Here is an 8,701-nt window from a genome sequence, read left to right as displayed (position 1 = left end):
GAGATATTTCTTTATTTAGCATTGGACCCTCTATAGCAGTCATATCAGTTTTATTAAGTTTTTTAGTTATCCCTTTGGGATATCATTTTGTTTTAGCCGATCTTAGTATTGGTGTTTTTTTATGGATTGCCATTTCAAGTATAGCTCCTATTGGTCTTCTTATGGCAGGATATAGCTCAAATAATAAATATTCTTTTTCAGGCGGTCTACGAGCTGCTGCTCAATCCATTAGTTATGAAATACCATTAACTTTTTGTGTGCTAGCAATATCTCTACGTGTGATTCGTTAAAATAGATCTTTTTCCTATAAAATCCATTAACTATTTATATTCCTTTTCTTATTTAGTATTTGGGTTGGTAAGTTAAACTAGATAGCTATATGAGTGAAACAAAACAGCTTAAAAATTTGTAGTAAAAAGAAAAAATCTCATTTCCTACGTACAAGAAAAAAGTGGAAGTAAACATAAGCAGTGTAAACTCTTTATCCCAAGGTTGATATTTTTTAATTAGTCATCATATCTTGAAGCGGCCAAGAATAAAGGATTCACGATATGGAATTCCATTACTAGAATACTCCTAGTTATTACTATAACTTAATAATCCATAAGAAGAATCCACCAAAAGTTAGTGAAGGGTTAGGAACACTAAAGTACATAAAGGATTAGTAATGGAAAATCTAAAACATTAGAGATTTTTGCCCATAAAAGGAATCATAATAAGGACTTGCAATTTGTAGAAATTATCAAGTAGTACTTTCTTCGGATTCCGATCCAGAGTATGTTCCCATTCACTTGTTAAGGAAATGGCTATCAAGAACGAATTAACCCTTTATCCATTTTTTCTTTTTGAATACCCCCTCCCTGGGGAAAGAAGAATAGTAAAAAAGATATGGAGTGCACTAGAAAAAATTTTCATTATTTCCTTCCTCTATCCATATTCATGCAGAATTGCTCATGAACTAATACCCAACTCTTTCCATTTATTAATTGAATTCCTATAACAAGTAACAAGTGTTTTATTCCAAGATTAAGTTATTACTGAACAAAGAAAAATTTTCATTATATTATAAAGGATGAGATCAATTCGGAAGCGCTTTTTCTTATTCTAGCAGACGGAATTCCTTTGGTCTAATTTAGGACTTTCAAATCTATTTATTTTATTTTATCTAATTCTATCTACGCCCCAGGGGCTAGGAACAAAACAGTCCTTTCTTTTTTCTGATCATAGAGAAGCCGTATGAAGCTAAGGTTTCATGTACGGTTTTGAAATAGCGGTGGGAACTGTGATGTTATCATCGACTATGATTATCTAACAGTTCAAGTACAGTTGATATAGTTGAAGCACAGTCAAAATACGGTTTTTTTGGATGGAATATTTGGCGTCAGCCTATAGGTTTTCTGGTTTTTTTAATTTCTTCTTTGGCAGAATGTGAAAGATTACCCTTTGATTTACCAGAAGCGGAGGAAGAATTAGTAGCAGGTTACCAAACTGAATATTCCGGTATCAAATATGGTTTATTTTATCTTGTTTCTTACCTAAATTTATTAGTTTCTTCTTTATTTGTAACAGTTCTCTACTTGGGCGGGTGGAATTTCTCTATTCCCTATATATCCTTTTTTGATTTTTTCCAAATGAATAAAGCAGTTGGAATTTTGGAAATGACAATGGGTATATTTATTACATTAACTAAAGCTTATTTATTTCTCTTCATTTCTATCACAATAAGATGGACTTTACCGAGGATGAGAATGGATCAGTTATTAAATCTTGGATGGAAATTTCTTTTACCTATTTCCCTGGGCAATCTCTTATTAACAACCTCTTCTCAACTTGTTTCACTATAAATAAGATAATACAATAATAGTAAGAATATTTTCAACACAAAAGCTCTCTCAAACAAGAGAAAGAAACATATCTTTTTCATAGATATTTAGAATGAATATGTTCCCTATGGTAACTGGGTTCATGAGTTATGGTCAACAAACAATACGTGCTACAAGGTACATAGGTCAAAGTTTCATAACTACCTTATCCCACACAAATCGTTTACCTATAACGATTCACTACCCTTATGAAAAATCAATTACACCAGAGCGTTTCCGAGGGCGAATCCACTTTGAATTTGATAAATGTATTGCTTGTGAAGTATGTGTTCGCGTATGTCCGATAGATTTACCCGTTGTGGATTGGAGATTTGAAAAGGATATTAAAAGAAAACAATTGCTTAATTATAGTATTGATTTCGGAGTTTGTATATTTTGTGGCAATTGTGTTGAGTACTGTCCAACAAGCTGTTTATCAATGACTGAAGAATATGAACTTTCTACCTATGATCGTCATGAATTGAATTACAATCAAATTGCTTTAAGTCGGTTACCAATCTCCATAATGGGAGATTACACAATTCAAACAATTAGGAATTCGTCTGAAAGTAAAATAAACAAAGAAAAATCTTCGAATTCAAGAACGATTACTGATTACTAAACTTTGATTTTGTCTTTTTGTTATAAAAATCTAATAATTCTTTATTAAACTTTAAAATTAAACTATAAAGAAAAACTACTGCTTATTGGAAATTATTTCTTATTTTAAATCAGACTAGATTTTCGTGATATAATATAATTTATAACTATACAGTTTATACACAAAAAAATACCCAAATCCTTTTTTCCTTCCTTGAATCCTTTAGTTTTAGTCAGTTCATGAAAAATTTTATACTATTAATTTCTTTTTATCCATAATGGATTTACCTGGACCAATACATGAGATTCTTATGCTATTTGGGGGATTTGTTCTTCTACTAGGGGGTCTAGGAGTAGTATTACTTACCAACCCCATTTATTCTGCCTTTTCGCTGGGATTAGTTCTTGTTTGTATATCCTTATTCTATTTTTTATTAAATTCCTACTTTGTAGCTGTCGCACAACTTCTTATTTATGTGGGAGCCATAAATGTCTTGATCATATTCGCTGTAATGTTCGTAAATGGCTCAGAATGGTCTAAAGATAAGAATTATTGGACTATTGGAGATGGGTTCACTTCACTCGTTTGTATAACTATTGTTTTTTCGCTAATGACTACTATCCCAGATACGTCGTGGTATGGAATTCTTTGGACTACAAGATCAAACCAAATAGTAGAACAGGGTCTCATAAATAATGTTCAACAAATTGGAATTCATTTAGCAACCGATTTTTATCTTCCGTTTGAACTCATTTCCATAATTCTTCTAGTTTCTTTAATAGGTGCAATTACTATGGCTCGGCAATAAGAAAACTTAGAAAAAGTACAAATTATAAGAATTGCAAATCTAAAATAAATAACTAAAGAATCACAATTTTGATTTAGTAAAATCCATCTACTGCCAACAAATACCTCCTTTATTTTCTCTTTTGTTGTGTAATTGTTCTATTGTAATTAATTGAATCGGTTCAATTCTTGCCCTCATATTGAAATGAATCGAGATTGATAAGGAGTTAGTTAATGATGTTTGAGCATGTACTTTTTTTGAGTGTCTATTTATTTTCGATTGGTATCTATGGATTGATCACAAGCCGAAACATGGTTAGAGCTCTAATATGTCTTGAACTTATACTGAATTCAATTAATCTAAATCTCGTAACATTTTCTGATCTATTTGATAGTCGCCAATTAAAAGGAGATATTTTCGCAATTTTTGTTATAGCCCTTGCGGCTGCTGAAGCCGCTATTGGACTATCCATTCTTTCTTCCATCCATCGTAATAGGAAATCCACTCGTATCAATCAATCTAATTTATTGAATAATTAGAATTTTGAATAATTAGACATAGAATCCTCTAAACAAAGGCGCACATATTAAAATAAATAGAAATCAATACTATTTTCTTAGTATTATTTGAGAATATCCATTTTTTTTAGTAGATTATTGCTTTTTTTAGTAGATTATTGCATAGTATTCTTTTTCACTTAAATGAATTTTTGTATTTGTAATTCATTGATATTGCAATTTGAATATTGCAATAATTTATATTGAAAAGACGATAGCCAATTTATTGGCTAATTCGAATTCGTCTGTACAATTCGTAAAATTCTTTCTTATTTCTTATTGTTGAAATCCAAAATTAAAGTCTCTTGGCTCTCTTCACGCTTTCTCACAAACAGATTAAAAAATAGATTTTTATTTTTGAAGTTTGGATAAACCATTGCTTCGTCTGGTGTCTACAATACATATGACTCATTATAGTACTAATTTCATTTTTACCAGATCGAAAAATTTTATGTTGAAAAGAAAAATTTATAGATCCAATGTCACATTCCGTAAAAATTTACGATACATGTATAGGATGCACTCAATGTGTACGAGCTTGTCCAACAGATGTATTAGAAATGATACCCTGGGATGGATGTAAAGCCAAGCAAATTGCTTCCGCGCCGAGAACCGAAGATTGTGTGGGTTGTAAGAGATGTGAATCTGCCTGCCCGACAGATTTTTTAAGTGTCCGCGTTTATTTAGGGCCTGAAACAACACGTAGCATGGCTCTATCTTATTGATACGTTACAAAAAACTTCACTCGAATCGTCTGATTCCTCTTTACCGAAGAAGCCTGTGCTCGAAATAATCGAGCACGGGCTTTTCTGGTCAAAACGTATCTTGTCTTTATCACTTTATCATGAGTTATTTTCCTTGGTTAACAATACTTGTTGTTTTGCCGATATTTGCAGGTTCATTAATTTTCTTTTTACCTCATAAGGGAAACAAAGTCGTTAGGTGGTATACTATATCTATTTGTTTATTAGAATTCCTTCTAATGACTTATGCGTTCTGTTATCATTTCCAACTGGAGGATCCCTTAATCCAATTAAAGGAGGATTATAAATGGATAGATGTCTTCGATTTCCACTGGAGATTGGGAATCGATGGACTTTCATTAGGATCTATTTTATTGACAGGATTTATCACTACTTTAGCTACTTTAGCAGCTTGGCCAATTACACGGAATTCGCGATTATTCTATTTCCTGATGCTCGCAATGTATAGTGGTCAAATAGGATTATTTTCTTCGCGAGACCTTTTACTTTTTTTTATCATGTGGGAGTTAGAATTAATTCCTGTTTACTTACTTTTATCCATGTGGGGGGGGAAGAGGCGTCTATATTCAGCTACAAAGTTTATTTTGTATACTGCAGGCGGTTCCATTTTTTTCTTAATCGGAGTTCTGGGTATGGGCTTATATGGTTCCAACGAACCAGGATTAGATTTGGAAAGATTAATTAATCAATCATACCCTGCAACCTTGGAAATACTTTTATATTTTGGCTTCCTTATTGCTTATGCTGTCAAATTGCCGATTATACCCCTACATACGTGGTTACCAGATACCCATGGGGAAGCACATTATAGTACATGTATGCTTTTAGCGGGAATATTATTAAAGATGGGAGCATATGGATTGATTCGGATCAACATGGAATTGTTACCTCATGCTCATTATCTATTTTCGCCCTGGTTAGTAATAATAGGAGCGATCCAAATAATCTATGCAGCTTCAACTTCTCTTGGTCAACGAAATTTCAAAAAAAGAATAGCTTATTCCTCTGTATCTCACATGGGTTTCATAATTATAGGAATTGGTTCCATAACCAACATTGGACTCAATGGAGCTATTTTACAAATATTATCCCATGGATTTATTGGTGCTACACTTTTTTTCTTGGCAGGAACCGCTTCTGATAGAATGCGTCTTGTTTATCTCGAAGAACTGGGGGGAATATCCATCCCAATGCCTAAAATTTTTACCATGTTTAGTAGCTTTTCAATGGCTTCTCTTGCCTTACCAGGAATGAGTGGTTTTGTCGCAGAATTAGTAGTATTTTTTGGACTAATTACTAGTCCAAAATTTCTGTTAATGCCAAAAACACTAATTACTTTTGTAATGGCAATTGGAATGATATTAACTCCTATTTATTTATTATCTATGTTACGCCAGATGTTCTATGGATACAAGCTATTTAATGTTCCAAACGCAAATTTTGTGGATTCTGGACCACGAGAACTCTTTATTTTAATCTGTATCTTTTTACCAGTAATAGGAATTGGTATTTATCCAGATTTTGTTCTCTCCCTATCCGTTGACAGGGTAGAGGCTCTCTTATCCAATTATTATCCTAAATAGGTTTGCTTTTTTTTACTCGTCTGCTCTATTAATGCAGAAATAAGTAAAAAAGTATAATTAGATCTATCTCGAATTTTTGAGAACCCTTTGAGAAGGCGTTCAAGGGGTTCTCAAATAAAACATAAAAGTAAAAACCTTCATTTCATGAAGGTTTTATTTTATGTAATCATTTAGGTGTTAATGTAAACGAACCATAACTATGTAAGCCTATTCCTAATAGATTTATACCAAAATAACAAATCCAAATTATAAGAAATCCTATCGAAGCTATAAGTGCAGAATTCGTACCCTTCCAATTTGTATTTGTTCTACTATGTAAATAAATTGCGAATATGGTCCAAGTAATAAATGCCCAAGTTTCCTTAGGATCCCAATTCCAATAGGATCCCCAGGCCTCATTAGCCCATACTGCTCCACAAAGAATACCTACGGTTAAAAGGGTAAATCCTAGGCTAATGACACGATAACTCCAAGAATCCAAACGCTCCGTTAATTGATATTTGTAATAATTTGGAAATGAAGGGACAGAGGTTCTTTTTAAAGCACTTCTTTTTGCATAAAAATATTTAATATCACTAAAGAAAAATGTTTTATTTAAAACATTTTTTTTCTTTTTAGAAAAGAAATGGAAATTATTTCGAAATCTAATGATTAGAATAGCGGCAGATAATAAGGATCCGCACAAAAGAGTTGCATAGCTTAATAACATCATACTGACATGCATCATTAACCACTGAGATTGTAGAGCAGGTACTAGTATCGTGGATTGATGCATTTCAGTTAAAAGACCCGATGTGGCAAAGCCTTGCGTTAAAATAGTACTTGGCGTAGTTATTGTGCTTAAATCATTTTTAGAGTTCTGTATTTTAGGAATGGTATGAAGAATATACAGGGCCCATGAAAGGAAGATCAATGACTCATATAAATTACTTAATGGAAAATGTCCCGAGGAAGCCCAACGAGAAACTAAGAATCCTGTTATAGAGAAAAAAGTAACTATCATTCCTTTTTCTGACGAATCACGTAATCCTCCAAGTTCACGAACTAATAAGGTTATAAAATGAATCGTAATCACAATTGAAATCGTTGAGAAAGAGATATGAGTTAGTATATGTTCTAAAGTTGCAAATAGCATAAGGGGAAGGTCCCATTACAAAATTGTAAATTTCGAATTGATTTCTAATCTATTGTATTCTTTTTCAAGAATGCCGCCACTCGGATTCGAACCGAGATGCTTGAGCACTGCTTCCTAAGAGCAGCGTGTCTACCAATTTCACCATGGCGGCTAACTTCAAATAATAGGTAACTTAAAAGAATAATAGCTATTATCTTGGGAATCGTCGATATTGGGAAAGTCCATAAAATTTAGGAACATTAGAGTTTTCATTAAAATAGACTTCGTTTGGTAGTATCGTTTCCATTTTTTTTTTACAATAAACTCTTGCTTTGCCCAATAGAAACACAAACACTGCTTGAAAGAGTTGGAATTTCTTTTTTCTAACTTGCAATTGTAGAACTAATTTTTTCTAATTAATTTCTCGTTTACATTTTGAAAATTCTTTCAATACAATGAAAAAAATCCAAAAGGGTTTCTATTTAATGATGAAATTAAAATGGATAAATGGAAAAGGCTTTTTGGATTTTTTAAAAATTTCTAGAATGAAAGTCTTTATGCTCTTATTAATAAGATTTACTAACCTTATGATTTTGGAGAAGATAGGTGGAAGTTGTAAGTCCTATTGTAAGAATACTCCACTTTTCATAATTTTCATAATAGAATATGAGGATTCTATTATGAAAATTATGAAAAGTTCATTGATAGGAAAAGAATACTTAGCACACAGTATACCAAACAAAACTTTTTTTTCTTGTATATATAAGATAAGAGGGGTTTTTTGTTCTAAGAATATTGTACCGAGTAATTCGACACATAAAAGTACATTCAAAGAAGAATCAAAATTATTAAATAATTGGAATTCTTTTTTGATAAGTCAATTCATATTATTCCAAAATCTTATTATTTGTTTGTTGCCCAGAAAAACCCTTTGGTTTTGGATGCTCATTACCGCTCGAAAATGATCTTGATTTTACTAAAGAATAAGATTGTACTATGGAAAAATAAGTCTTTTTCTTCCAAATATTTTTACGAATACGCTTTTTTGACATTGAAGTACGTTTTTTTGGAACTGCCATTCAAAAAGGAAATTACTTTTTTCTAGTTGTATGTGAAAGACATCTATTGCTGCAAATCAATCCTTCTTTCTTCTTTTTATTAGTATTTATACTTAGATACTGAAAGATACTTAAATTTTGAATTATTTTTTACTTCATTTTGTCTAATGCGGATAAGACAACAAGAATTTTTTAACATTTTTTCTTTATATATTTTATACTTGTTTTTTAATAATATAGAATATATAGAAAGGTTTCTCATTTAAATCTATTTATATCTATTTATATATCAAGTATACTCCATATATAGATATATGGTATGGAAGCCTATCCCCCATATAAGATAAGACGGGGGGATAAAAAGAAGGGAAAATG

At 31.7% G+C, this 8,701-nt stretch overlaps 1 non-coding gene across 1 annotated transcript; it reads right to left on the bottom strand.

Annotated features, from left to right (window-relative positions):
* Nucleotides 1–7,360: 7,360 nt before the first annotated feature.
* Nucleotides 7,361–7,440, bottom strand: TRNAL-UAG (transfer RNA leucine (anticodon UAG)). The gene has a single exon. It is a non-coding gene; the product is annotated as a tRNA-Leu (tRNA).
* Between the last annotated feature and the right edge of the window lie 1,261 nt (nucleotides 7,441–8,701).

This window comes from Aegilops tauschii, unplaced genomic scaffold (genome assembly GCF_002575655.3).
Source record: "Aegilops tauschii subsp. strangulata cultivar AL8/78 unplaced genomic scaffold, Aet v6.0 ptg000683l_obj, whole genome shotgun sequence".
Classification (NCBI taxonomy): Eukaryota; Viridiplantae; Streptophyta; class Magnoliopsida; order Poales; family Poaceae; genus Aegilops; species Aegilops tauschii.
Note: the sequence above shows the minus strand (reverse complement) of the source record. Positions and strands in the feature narration are given on the sequence as shown.